The following is a 14,960-nucleotide window of genomic DNA, read 5'->3' on the forward strand; positions in this document are numbered from 1 at the left end:
AAGGTCTCTGAAACCGGATCCTGCTCCTTTGGAGAATATTATGCTCGTCTAAAATAATATCTCCTATCCGCTTTTATATTTGGTTTAATTTATTTATTCCACCAACATAATAATGTTGGCGGAAGGCAATAGGTTGCTTTAAGAACATCCTGTTGTTATGTGGTGTATGATTGATGTAGTGCCCTCAGTGAAACCCATTGTGCTTGTTGGCTTTTTTTTTTTCTTTGTGAATTCATTATTTTGCTTTCCCGGCGCGCTTTTCGCGCCACATTCCCGATGGTTCCGATTCTGTTTCGGTAAAGTTGGATTTCCTGCCATCTGTTCTACTCGCCAACGCCACCAGAGAGGCATAGTTAACATGTTCAAGCTGAAGCCTCGGTTAGTAGAGACCGCTCTATATCGCATGAATTTTGGTGTGCAAAGGAAAAGTTGGAATTTCAGGGTCAGAATACGCATAACATGTCGTAGCAAGCAAATTATTTTCGTAAACCTGATTTCTCTCTACATGCTTTCAAGCAGGGAAGCCGTTTCCGACCCATTTTCAAGTGACTCGCAGCAGCCACAAGCTCGGGAAGCCAAGATGCCGGCAGCGGCTTCGGAAGAGCCCGGTGGCATGGCGTAGAGACAAGTGGCCGTTTTACGTAAAGAACGTCGTCACGAGAAACAAGAGCGGCGGGCGAAAGGGGGGGCCCATTTGCGAGCAAGCGACGTGAGTGGAGCACAGGCGGGGCGTTAATCCGGCAAATTTAATCAGGTCGCCCCGCCGGCTATCAAACCTAATCAGTAATTAGCGAACGCCCTCCGCCTCCCCTCCCCCCCTTTCCCTCTCCTCTTCTTCCGGAGCGCTGGCAGGGCCGGGCGTCGAAAACAGCGTCTCCGTGCACCGAAATTCCCCCCTTTTCTTGCCCTTTTCGAGGTCTCTGCTTACCTGGCTCCCGGAGTTGAGCGCGGTGCCGGCGTCCGCGATGCATGCCGGCGCTGCTGGCTTTCGGCTGGTGGTCCCGGGTGCTCTCCTGGCCGGGGGCAGCCGAGCACGGGCAGAAAGGACGGCCCAAACAAAACACCACTGCGTGGTCGTCGGGGTGCCGGCTGCCGAGGGGTTGCGAGCAGACGATTTCTGCTGCCGCCAAACGATCGGTCAGCTTCTTCGCTATCCGGGCGATTGCACGTAAAGGGGGAACGGTTAGCGTTTTAGGGATCGGGCTGCGGGCGCTTTCTTTACGCCAGTCCCGATGGCTGCGGGCGATCAGCGGACGGTGAAAGCGTTCCCTCCTTCCACCTCCCGAACGGGGCCAATCGAATGCCGCAGGCCGCTTCGCCCCGCCCACCCTCTGCTGCCCTCGCCACGTTGCCTCGTGTCGTGCCCCCTCTCGCATTCCCCGCTCCTCGCCGGCACCGACGAGCAGCCGCCGGGAGGGTCGAGTGGGAGCGAGGGCGACGCCGCGGAATCGACGGGAGTCTCCCGCCGGAGGGAGAACGTTTCAAGATGGCGTCGAGAGCACTCGCTTGTCGTCTGCTTCCGCGACCCTGAGGAGAGAGACCGCTCTTGCCTGCTGGCTTGGGGCAGTCGTCGGACGTGCGTTGTCGGCCCCCTCGCGACTTTTCCGCTCTGTCCGAGAGATGTACGCGCACTGTATTGCAACAAGCGATGTAACCGCTTACCTCGCAGATTTCCGCGATTCGTCGTATGGATGCGTATCGCCCGCGCTGCTCGAACCATGTAGGGAGGCTCAATTTCCGCAACTTTCGATACGAGCTATCAGTGTCTGAGAATCGTTGCTGTGACACACATCGACCCGCGATACTTTCCTGCGGGGATCTTTTCAGTGTGCAAAGTAGTAACAAACTCTGAGAGGCCTTCTCAAACGCATGGAAGGAAACCAACTTGGGCGTATGATACATTCTCGTAGATAAAAGGAAATAGAGAGAGGGTATCAAGTAAGCTTATTGAGCTGCTTAAACTTGAGCCATCACTTCGTTCTGAGGCTTTCACTCGCATTGACCGAAACGGAGAAAGAAGGAAAAGGCTCCCCGAGCTATAGGCACTGCTATGTTTATCACTGTCGGGATAACGCCCGTTTAACCGAAACATATGAACATGTCTGATCACAGCTATATGAGCGTAACAAATTGCACGCTCGAGAGGTGCTAGTTGGTGCGGAGTATATTTCTCGTCGCGTGTCGTGTTTCCATTCCGTTGTCCCCTTGTTTGTGCATTTAAGCACAATTATTGCAGTCAGTACGTGTTGGGCTTTGGCCGCTACAGAAAAGAAACAGCAAAGCTTCGATGTTCAAGCTGGCATACGGCTCTTCTCTACACTCCGCTTAAAAAATAAATGCATAAGCAGCCGCGTAAGGGTGGATAGAAGTATAAAGATTCAAAAAAGAAAAGGCGGAGGAGGCGGCCTATCCTCGCTGGGGAGGCGAGAGAGTTGGTGGGCGCTCACGGCAAAGTGGGAAGTTGCGTAGCAAAGGTTCGGCGCGCCTTTCCAGACAGAATGTCAATTCCATCGGTTGACGTTTTAATGCATCTCAGCGCTGCGCGCCTTGCTCACTCCGCTCAGCAGTGAGTGGGCCTGTTTTTATTTTCCTTTCCACGCTTTTAAACTTCCCTCCTGCGTCCCGGCAGTGTGTTACCTTCATCGTCGAGGCTTAGCGACTTCTAACTTTCCCCGGCTTCTTCTTTCTTTTAGGACTCCAGTTAAACTTTTTTGCAGTTCTGGCTCTCTTTTGTCTGCATGCTTTTAGATACCCGTGTTTTTTTCTAAAGAGGGATCTTTTTTTTTTTTTTTTGCCCATGTGTGTCTGTGCACCAGGCACCTCGCTTTTTTTGTCATTGCTGTCGTCCCACCGTGCAGGTATGTTGGAAATCTTCAACTTCGAAGCGCCGTGTTGCCTGCGCCGCTGAATTAGGCTGCATCTCGGAGTAAGTGTAGCTTATTTGGCTAAGCGTGTTTGGCAAATTTCAATTTCGGTTTATTTTGCATTTTCTTTGTATTTAAAACAATAATGATAGTTTGCGTTTTAGTGGGCCGCTCAGATAGCTCGTCATGCTGGGCCGGAAGTCCTTCGATAAGTTCTTCGAGCTCGGCCTATAGGTTGGCTCCTATTCAGTTGCGTCGGTGCATCACAAAAAACGGAGCAAAGTGCGTTCTAACACACGCGAACATGCACACCTATGTGCGATTCATTTTACCTGAGGAGCCGGTGACACGCCGTCATACTTCTCGAGAAAACGAAGCCCACCACCGCGGTACTGAAAATGTCATCCCGCGTTAGTTATTGACGGGGAGTCATGATAATGAAAATTAGTTCTAAGGTGTTTGCGTTCCTACGTACGGGTATTTTAAAGCGCAGCTGCTATTAATACGCGCCTGCCTGCCAACGATTGTCGCGGCTCAACTGCAGAGGCGACCACGTGATTAGCGCCGTCGCCATGGTAACGAGGAAAACGCGGCTGCAAGGGCAAGAGGGATAGAGGTGCAGCGCCTTTGCTATGGCAACGCGCTCCTGCTCGATCCTCTGGGGCGTGAGTCGCGAGGGGGGCGAGCGCATGAGTTCAGAAGAGGTTCACCGAAATGGAGAAACGTAGGGAAGGCGTCCTCACGCGACAAAGAGGAAAGAAAGGATCTTGAATGCAGTAAAGACGCAACCACATGCGACGTTTTGGTCGCGTTTGGAGACCGTCCGCAGCGACGCGCGTTCAGCGCGCGCCACCAAATACACAGCAGCGCGCTCGGAGCGCCGGTGTCTGCGCATCCCAGATTTTCGGTCCGTTTTCGGCGTCTGCGCCGGATGTTGCTGTCCTCAATTTCCGGTCCCCCTCCGCACGCAACATGGCGGCTCTTTATTTGGCGGATCTTTAGCACTTTATTTAATAGAACATCAATTTAACGTGTTTTGTTTGTTGAAGTTTTGATTATTCTTCAGTTTATTAAGAATGACTTAAACAGAACGATGCTGCCTTTACCAAAGTAAGTCTGGCAACTTGGATCGGAGAAGCGCTCTTCGCGCGTCTCATGTGGTTGCTCGCCCTCTCCAACGCCCGTTCCGCGTCGGCGCCAGGCGCCGCAGACGGTTGCAAGACGCGGCCAAAACGTTGCATGTGGTTGCGCCTTAATGGCCCGAAATAAGGAAACCCGAACATTTATTCGACGGAACCACGAAACATTGCAACGAGGAACAGAACCCAAACGCATACGTCCATGAGCGAAGCAAGTGCAGAAATAATGAAAAAATAACGTTTTCTCAACTAAGTATTTACGTAACATCATCCAAACGTCACCATGCATAACCTTTGTCGCCCCAATGCCATCGGACGGTCGTACCTTTTCAGATTTTTTCCAATATCTGACCGAATAGTCACCTGTTTTTTTTTTTTTTTCCCTCGAACAAGGTATACATCACGCGCGAAAATTCCAGGCATACGACATCCTTCTGTAGCGCAACTTACCATAATGTGACCCTATCAGTGCGAGTTGTAATTGAGACTATTGTCACTTTCCTGAAGAACCTTTTTCAGGCAGCATCATTAATCAATAGTCGCTTTTTTGGGCAAAACGTACAGCTGCTCCGCACGAATTGCACCACGTATCCACAATCGGGAGACGCTCTGCACACTAAACACATCCCATAGGTTTTATATACGCGGGTCATGGCTGCCGCGGGACGGGCATTACACGATGCAGAAGCATAGCAGTAATATCTTACAGGAGTTCTGGCACCTGTATTTCAACATCGAGATACATTGAAAGAATGCATAGTGAAATACGTTTAAGGTACAATGTTTATATAGCCTGCCAAACAAAGACATCCCGTTTCATTTATGTTTGTAAATGAGCGTGAGCATTTGCAGGAATAAGATGCAATGAATTATTTTTATTTATTTAATTTCTGTTCACTCCAGGAATCCGGGATTCTTCATGAAGCCTCTTTGCTCTACGTTTACAGAGCGGATGGAGTAACATTTTGCTTTGCAATCCCCTCTAATTCTTACAGCAGCTAACTTTTTACTCTGCTTTATATTGGATGCACTTTTTGGAACATCATGGAGGGAAACATCAAACAAAACATGAGTCTCACGTGACTGTCAATACTGACAAACGCGCAGTGCCACTTTCGGTATTTCAATTATATCACAAGCCATACTGCTACCTTATCGAAACATAATGATGAAAGAGGCCAATTGAGTTTTCAAGCTGCGTAATCTTATGCTGGGAAAAGGCGGCATTGCTAAAATGCAACCTACATTTTTCTAGTAAACTCCTAGTCATTAGGCTATGTTTTATGTCAAAGGCAGTGCAGGTACTCCCATGACGTACGTATGCATTAGAAAAAAAAAATGCGTGTACGGCCCTCTTTTTTTCCTCGCTGTAAACAAAATTTACAATTGGGATTTTTTTTACAATAAACTCCAACATACGGTCTACTCAACGAACTATCCCACTTATTTTTACTAGGATTGTCGCATTGCTAAATTTACGATCGAATCTGTGTCAACAATGCGTTTTTGCAGAATTTGGAGCTTATTTTTCGAAAATAACTTTACTTGACTCCTCCAAAAATATTTTTATAATAATGGAAACCGTGTAGCCTCACTTCAAAATTTTTTTTCGTTTCGCTCCACGCAGCGGAAGATAATTTTTAAAAAATTCGAAATTACGCCATTTTACCTTCATTGTATTCGCAAAAACAAGGAGAAAAATATTTTAATGACATTTCATTTAATTGAGCGAAGATACCAGCAAACACATGTGACATGTCCAGAGCCCCTCCTTTCCATCTTGTCCAGGATGATTAAAATAAATTTACAAAGTTGACGCACTTCTGTCCAGGACCGTATCTTTAATGGTTGTCGCGTAGTGTAAAAATTTCTTTCGCACGCAGCACTACAACCAGAGCTTTTCTAAAACACGATAATAAACAGAGATTTTTTTTTCAGAAAAATATGGGAGGGTCGAGCGCCTGAACTAACACGTTTGCCGTGGAATGACCCTACTACGAAGCCATCGCTGCGCTCGATTACGACGGCGTACGCGCGACCCAAAGGCTCTTTCTTTCTGTTGACAGATTTTGCATCATTAGCATTCTTCGTGGGCGCGAGTTTGCGCCAACATTGCGTGTTTTTGGCAATATGTGACTTCACGAGACGACGCCAAGACACCGTGCTTACAGAACGACCACCTCAACATCAATGAAACATTATCCTCTAAGATTTCAGTTTTGCGCCATTAGCAGAACAGCTGCTCGCCGCCCAAGCTCACTCATTATGCATGAAATACCGTAAGTTTGGAGGGAAAAGCGAAAAAGAAAGCAAAAAGAAAGTTTACTGCGCACCTATACATTTATCACAGAAAGATCGAGAGAACGGGGGAAAAAACGAAACAAGCGACGCTTTCAAACTTAAGACTAAAACACAACTCAATGAAAAAAGAAGGGCAGCTAGCTGCGCGGCCCCATGTTGAGATAAAGAGCAAGCCGACATTTCGGCAGGCTACCGTAGAAGCCGCCCTGCTTCACCCGTCTCTCTACGCGACTTCTCAGGCGCTGCAGAGCTTTCCTTAAAAAGCAAACGATTAAAGCCCGGTAGAAGTGAAATTGAAAGGATGTACAGCAAGCGAAACGCCATTCGCCTAGAAAAACTGACACAGAATTTGGAGGCAGACACAGCGTACCAGAGAAAAGGAAAAGGGAAAAAGTGGAGTATCAAGCTCCAAGATGAGGATGGGGGAGCTTTGTGTGAAAAGTTTCTTCCACGGCGTATTACACGCGTGTCTTCTCCTCCCGAGGAAAAAAAAAAAGTAAAGTGTGAAAAAGAGAGAGGGATATAGAGGGGAGAAAAAAGACGTACCTTGACACGATATAATTCCTTAACGAAGATAAATGGGCCTGAAAAAGTTTGGCCTTCTTGGTTTAGGTGTCACCCTTTAATTGTGTTTTTCTCGCTTTATGCTCTTTCTGTGTTTAACTGTTTTCTGTTTTTGAGAATATAGCGTTGATCTTTGAGCGTTAAATAGTTCGCGGCCATCTTCCTTCTCTGGCACCCTCGCACTTTCTTGCCATTTCACTGTAAATGTTGACGCCAAAACTTTTGAGAAGAAGGACACAAGAAAAAATGCAGGAGAGTTTCAAACGGCTCTCTGTTTTTTTTTTCTTTTTCCCAGGCAGGCAACATTGAAACGCGGCTCAAGGTTTTCAACTTGTGCATCAGGAAATGCCGCCCTGCTCGTGGTCTACTTTTTAAAATATGCATTTCTTGCGGCGACAGAAAAAGAAAAGTTATTCGGTTGAGATATATTTTTTACCCATTTATTAAAGTAGAGCTTGTTCTTTCGGCGTGCGTGTCGGTACTCGCCGATAAATTTAAAATAAAGCATGGCGTGGCGTCAACTGAGTGAGCAGGTTAGCTAGAACAATACCTCCATTTTCAAGATTAGCTGCATCGGGATGATACAAATACACAACAGGGCACGATTGTAGCTTCATGAATGCTGTAGCCTCTGCGAGACTAACCTAGTTCTCCACTATAGAATTAGAGCTAAGTCTCGAATACGTTATGACCGATACCCTCAATACCCTGAACTAACTGAAGTCGCAAATAATTGGTTAGAGATAAAGGAATCGCGTCACCTTGATTCACCTTGATTCCTTCAGAGAGGGAAAAAGAACATCGCGCAGCTTGAACAACTCAGCTTGTACGAATCGTCGCCCTCCGTGTTCTAAACCTTCTTCGAGGGCCGTATTGTAGTCCGCAGCAGGTGCCAAGAAAACGGCAGTCTTGTCAAGTCAGGTAATGAAATTTGAGCACCTGCACAATTTCGAGCTAACGAAAAATTTTAAGCGTGCCTGTCAACACTGGTAGGTAATTAAAACAGTGACAAAATACTTCTCCCAGAAATCACCTAACTTTGTTTCATCAACGAGCACACCAAGTTTAAGGGTATCTTTTTTTTCAGCGGAGCTGTTATAGACTGACTCCCCCTTTCTTTTGCGTGTAGGACGAGAAACGACTCTCTCCTCCTACTCACTTTTTCACACCCTCTCCTTTCCGCCAGCCGTTTTCCTCTGGCGCTTGATATTTTAATATAAACAGGCGTATATTGCCCCTGGAAAATGTTCTTCTCAGCAATGCAGTTGTGTTTAGAAGTGAAGCCGATTTAAAAAAAATCGATGTGAGCTTAGTTTTTGTAAGCTGGCTCTCCCACGTTGTCTGTTGCACAGTGAAGCCTTCTCATAAAGAAAAATAAAAGGCGGAAATGGGCACGAACGTGGCGAAACGAGATCACCGATGACGATCTGGACGCAAACACGAAGCGTAAGCGCGATGCCCGTCGGGACCCTGTGTACCGCGAAGTGAAAAACGCAAGGCGCCCGCGCAGCTGCAATCCTGCCGGACGTTGTGCAGTCAAATCAGCGCGGGAAGGAAACGAGACGGGCTTTCTTAGGCCAACCGTAGTTGATCAATTATCGATAAGACACCACTCTTAGCTGTTTCGCCCTTTTTTGGTATAGGGGCTAATAAATAAGGAGGGCGGGGTGAGACAGGAATCTTTTGATAATCATTAGTTTTTCATATCGCATATACACAGACGAGTCAAGGCGAAGCGTGTTGTTCGTTACTGTTCAGATCTCTTCCCTCCCTCCCCCCTCCCCCTTCTCTATCTGTCTCTCTGAGACACACACGGATGCACACGCACGCACAAAAAAGGTTTTTTTTCAAACGAGCACTTGCAGGCTGAATGAAATTTTCATTCCGAATTCGCATTTTGTCCCCTCGAAAAAATAAATATTCTTCGCTCGCAGACAACGAAGCGGAAGCAGAACAAGAGTGATGCAGCTTAAACTTCCTGAGCTCTGAGACCCCCGTAGAAAAAAAAAAAAAAAAATCGCTTTCTGCGTCACACACAAGTGAAAAACGAAAATAGGAAGAGGTTGAGAGCCAGTCGCTCTCTCCAACCGCGTCTGCAAAAAAGCGGGGTGGGTATTGGGGGCGAATGTACCAGAAGACGCGCAAATCTACAGAAGGGAGGCATAACCAGTAGCCTGTAAAGAAACGAAGGAAGGCTCTGGATCGTCGGGAAACGGCTCGCCACTGCCGTAAAAAACAAAAGACCGCAGCGAAAAGGCGACGACTCAACTTCGAGCAGCCCGACACCTCCCTCCTCCTGCTCCTCCAAAACCGTATGCTGCGTATCCAGTACAAAATAGAGAAAAGGAGCGGAGCGAGAGCGCTCGCGACCGAGGGTTGAAGTATCAAGAGACTGCTAAATCCTCCGGAGAAGTGGAGTAATCAACTCGATAAAGTCGTCGACGCCGGCGGTAAATAATAGCTGCCAGCCCGACTGACACTTTGGCGAAGCGCGCGCGCGGGCGACGCGAACGGACCGTCGCCGCAGGCCGGGCTGCGCTGTCGAGCTGGGTAGCTCGTTTTGCCGCCCAAAACGCGCTGAACGAAGGGCGGGGGAAAACGAAAAAAAGGAATAAGCGGAGATGTAGGAAAATAAACTAGAGGCGAGGAAGCAGTCAGACAGCGAGGCGTTACAAGCGCCCTGCAGCTCCTCGCTTTATTTTTGCGGAACGATTAATTTCGATAAACGCGGTTTAAAACTCCAAAGTTGCGATCTGGGCGCGCGCTTAGGAAGCTTCAAGCTTCTTTTGTTTCTTTGATCGGTGAGCCAGGGGTGTACAGTGAGACGCCGGAGACGAACAAAGGAACAAAACTGTAGTGACAAATTGTGCTCAGAAAATTTTGTCCCCCCCTTTGGGGGAAAGCTTCTGTTAAAAGTCGCCCGCTGTTTGGAGCAGCCGTCAGCGAAGCAGTCGCAGCAGTGACAGACCGGCGGTACTCTGAGTCGTCGGCGTCGATTCTTTCCTGCAGTCGGCGCAAGGCTTGGTGACTACGGGAGCTCGCGTACACGGTTCGAGCGTTGGCCATTAAAGAGATAATGGGTCCCACTTGATTCGATGGCGGAGCACTCTAACGTCCTCCTTGACAGCTCACAATATTTTCCCGCACAGTACAATTCTTTTTGTGTTCTGTTTCTCACTTTTTTGAACGGATGCAGCTAAACTTGGGCGTCCTCTGCTTTGTTCGAGGACGAATGACATGACAGAGTGGCTCCTGAAGGCAAGCATTACGGTATACAATGCCGCCAGCTATCTGACGCGTCTAATAGTGATTTTCAGTTGATGCTTACCATATATTGAAGTCAATTACTTGCCCATATCTGTACTATTTTTTTCTGTCTTTTTTTTTTTCGATAGCACCCAGATGTTTTCTGTTCTACTTTTGGTCAAAATAGCAATGTAAAATGCTGCTTATTAAGAGACGTTAATGAATGAAAATTAAACTCGGATGTATGTCGTCGGTCTGAAGCTTCTTATCTGCACACGCTTCTTTTATACACTGTTGTTATTGCTATACTGGGTTTATACAGGGTTGCTTTTCGGATTTTATATGTTAACACGAAAGTGTTTTATGCCAGGATACACCAAGATTTCACTTACGTCATATCCGTCACAGAAATTACGCCAGTACACCTTTGCCGAAGCGGCTCGCCAGTCGGACGTCGCTCACCAAGCACACCAGACAGCCGCCGACCCGCAAGTCATGCTCAGCTGCAGATTTCGCTGCACATTTCCCTTTCGTGTTTTACCGATTCCTACGACAGAGGAATCAGCTACAGCTTTTTTACATATATTTTGATTGGTAAGTCTCTGTTGTCAAGTGCACGTGGCAAAACGAATGTTTTAGGAGTGCAACCCAGGCATCTCTGCTTCCTTTTGAAGGGAAATCATGTCCACCCGGTCACGAGACTATACTGCTAAGTTATGATTGCAGTGTTCGTAATAAGGTTATATGGTCTGTTTTGAGGCCCAGGAAAAAAAAAGAAAAATCCCCACAAGTCCACAACCCAAAGATTTTGGTGCAACTGGAAGCAACATTACGCGTACATGCCGTTGCTGCTTTAGATTCATGCCCGCGAACACATGACACATGTTCACGTGTGGAATTAACTGTAAAAATAACAAAGCCACTGCCTTGCCAGTGTATCTTCTCATCTGCGCTAGTTTAATTCCCGCCTACGGGCACATGAAACATACGAGTGGCGTAGACTTTCTATTTTTCCTGGGGAGGGGGGGGGGGGCAGATTTGGAGTGCGGCTCGAAGCGGTGAGGGGGGGAGGAAGCGGGGGGGGGGTTCCTTTAAGGGCACCTGCAACAGTGAGGTCCTTTTACATTGTGGCAGCTAACTACGGAGTGTCCCCAAATAAGACGTCCCGCAAATCCATGAATCCTGAACTTCATCGGTTTGACGCATGCAGTAGAAATTTATTTCAATGCGTCTTTTACTGGTCACATTTATGCAAAAATATTGCATGACTGAACCACCAGCACAAAAAAGCGAGTCGATTTGATTTTTTTTAATGGGCAGTTCAAGGGTAAAAATTTGTTGCATAAAAGTGACCAGTAAAACACGTATTCAAGGAATATTCCTACTTGTTGCGCGAAGGAGCTAAATTTTGCTGCCAATTTTAGTGAGTAAAATGTTTTTTTTTTTAAATACCCTATACTATGAAACTCCTCGCGCGCCAGAAGGGTTCATTTGGAAAGTTGTGCACAGGAACAAAAGATCGCTCTGTAATCAGAAGCTTTTAAGATTTTCATTTTCGCACAATGCATTTATAACGAACAGACATATGTATAAGATACCCATTCAACAAATCTCAATACAACGGTTACAAAACGCTTACACTTCAAAAAAGTATAGAGCGAACATACAAGCACTAATGACGTATCTACTCGCTCATTTCATCGTACACTGCTGTTTTGTTTTTGCACACTTCCCTAACGCGACCACTCACGAAATGACTCGCAAAGAAAGAAAAGGAAACAGAATGAACATGCCCTATCAATGCCAATGCGTGCATAATAGCCACAGAGAATTTCAGCCTTTCGCGGAGATATGTAAGTTGAAATATGAACTCCTGCGAACGATAGGCCAAATAATACTGCGGGAAAGAAATAGAGAAACATATCTGCGCTTTACATTTACATTTTATATACGTCTAAATAGTTCGATCGATAGCCCCAGTTCTCTGTTGCAGGCCACAAATGCAAGCACATTTTGCACTTCAGATTTCACAGTGGTTTTATACACCCTGAGAACACGGAAACAAGAAAATTAATACAGTTCTTCAATATACCTCTAATTCCGTAGACATAAGCATGCTATTACAGTTTTTCTATATACCAGTTACTCTATACAAATAAATAAAAACATATATAGATACACACGACTGAGAAACTAACTAACTTCAGCAACGGACGATGTTTCAGAGCGTATTCCTGAGAAGGGTGGTCGCAGATTTAAACATGGAACGTATTTTTTCTAACTACGTTTCGATGAATGAGCACGTTGGCCACAAGATGTAGATCCACTTGCCTAGCGTGCTCTTTGTGGCGGTGGAGCAAGGCGGTATGGTTATGTCTGGCCTGTGCCATTGTTGAGTGCAGGCAAGTTTTAACTCTCTGGAGACACGAGGAAGATTTAACGAGAGTTTTAACTCTCTGGAGACACGAGACGTCCTGTTCGTCAGAACAGGACGTCACAGAAATCGTCATTGCGATTTGTAGAAGCTTGACAACTTCTGGAAGGAGCACCCTCAGAGGTTCACCTGCTTCTGCCGAAAAAAGGTCGACCCCATCATGAAATGTGACAAGACTCGTTGAACGTTGCTTTGCTATGTCCAGCAACATATTGCGGTGAAGCTGAAGACGCACAGCGTTGAGATCTCCTTTGTAGAACTCGCATAGACCCTGTCAGTATCACTTGTTACGAACTGCTCTACTTGCTTCACTGTTAATCTGGTTTCATATAAGTTCCAGTTAAAAAGGGTGATCCATATATTTTATGTGGATCCGAACGAAAGAATAGCTGGAACGAGGCATATAGGTGGATCTTATCTGGAACCGTCAGCTTGTTTTGTTTATGTTCGTGGTTTTTATCTGGAACCGAAGAAATGGGGTCATGCGATGTCGGCGGTTCCGGTTACTGTTCCACTTATGTCCCAGTAAACGGTTGGGGAGAGTGCGTTTGTATATTTTTTGCTCGTGTCTTGTTCCACATAACTCGTGCACGGCAGTGAAGTATGCACTCTTTCATGCATCAACTGGAACAATGAACCGCATATATATTAGGTGCTTCTTGACCCAAGATTCACGTGCGCGTTTAATATACACGCGCACACCGCACATAAAATTTAATGAACTTCGCCGACATCTATGATACTGCCTTGCAGCAGTTAACTTTCATTATACGGCTAAGCTGCAGTTTTAGTGATGTCCTTTGACAGAAAACGAAATCCCACTTTTTTGTCAACGCCGTACAAAGCATTAAAAATGTCGAGAGGAGAATATCTTAGGCAAAAGAAGAAATTGCAGGAACCCATTTCCAGGTGTTCTGCGGCACCCAAACCGCTTCGTGAACATCGTATTTTTCTAATTTGAGGCGTCAAGTACAAAATTGCCAGTGACTTCAATTTGAGAAGGACTAAACGTCTTCCCTTTCCCCATATGCCGTTCGGGCAAAGCCATAGCTGCTATTGGCGGTGAGCGCGAACACAGGCGGCGCTGCGAAGCGCGCCTCCGTGACGTCAGCTTAGGGATTCTCGCATTTGTCGTCTGCTTCACTCAGGATCGCTCTCCCTGCTATTTCTTTGCGCTCGGTCAACGTTTGATGCTTGTCCGCACCAGAATTGGCGTGTGGGTAACTTTTTATCATAATAATAGGCTTAAAATCGCATACACTAGCTCATGGTGTCAATTAAAGTATAGTTTTGGATACTGCTACGGGAGAAACATTGCCGGCGCCACCCCATTCCTTGAGAAGCCGGTGTGCGGAGCGCGAAGAGTCGGAGCTAGGCGTCAGCTTCTCATGTAAGCATTCGAACAAAAGGAACAGTCAGCTGCTAATAACCGACAACAGCGAAAATGGAAGACCAAAACAAATTCTAGGCCTTCAGGGCTGTCGGCTTTGGCAGAAGGCATCACGATTCCCGGTAATCATATGTAAAATAAAACAGTTTTTGCAACCTTGCCGAACGCTCGAACGCGTTTTGTCACATCACTTTACGTTGTCAAGGCATGAAAGTTTGCCGACATGCACTATAGACTGCAAAAACTGTAGGTTGAGTTCCAAATAACCCAGTGTGTATATACGCGCGTGCTGATTCTATACCAGGCATCTAACCAGTATGGAGGTTTATTGAGCAAAACGAGTCTCGTCTTCGTTAAATATATAGTAACACATATATGTTTGTTAAGACCTGGAGGGATATTTCGGAACATTTCGCACAGCCATATCTTCCCGATATTCGTATATGCGTTAATAGGAAAACTGCACTCAAGAGGAGGAGGAGGAGGAGTAAGGAGAGGAGGGGAAAACTTTGTTTAACAATTAAATCGATCTGGTTAGTGGGCCGGGTCGTCAGTCCAGGACAAGAGAGTAAAAGTAATTTTCTTCAAATCATAGAACGCCTTCCGAGTAGAATAGGATTTGTTCTTCGCGCCTGGAAGGGTTGAAGAGCAATAAAGAGCTACTTGGAATTCTTCGGTTTCGAGTCTTGTAATATATGCAGGCATACTATTCATTACGTTAGTTAGCGAGTATAGCATGCCTTCAACACCGTAATCATGTCATCATTGTTCGAGTTGAGAGTGAGTTTGTTATGATAACGATATAATTACGATAGAAATTCGGAGCACAAAAGCCGCCTTCGAGTACTGTGGACCACGATGTTTAGGGCGCGATCGCGGTGGCGTAGCACAAACCTTCTCATTGTATTTGCATGTGAATAAACAAAGCACGCTGCGGGTATGCACCTTCTTGCACGCAACCGTAATGAAAGCCAGTTTGTGAAGAAGGCAATGTATGCCATACAAAATGAAGGAAATATCCA

General features: G+C 46.4%; 1 protein-coding gene across 1 annotated transcript in view; it reads right to left on the bottom strand.

Annotated features, from left to right (window-relative positions):
• LOC144170085 (uncharacterized) overlaps positions 1-1,201 on the bottom strand; it is a 60,798-nt gene extending 59,597 nt beyond the window's left edge. The window contains exon 1 of the mRNA XM_077699635.1: positions 929-1,201. The gene's annotated coding sequence lies outside the window, so the exon portion shown is untranslated. The remainder of the gene's footprint in view (positions 1-928) is intronic.
• Positions 1,202-14,960: the final 13,759 nt, after the last annotated feature.

This window comes from Haemaphysalis longicornis, unplaced genomic scaffold (genome assembly GCF_048455015.1).
Source record: "Haemaphysalis longicornis isolate Haplotype H1 unplaced genomic scaffold, Haemaphysalis longicornis Haplotype H1 scaffold_2, whole genome shotgun sequence".
NCBI lineage: Eukaryota > Metazoa > Arthropoda > Arachnida > Ixodida > Ixodidae > Haemaphysalis > Haemaphysalis longicornis.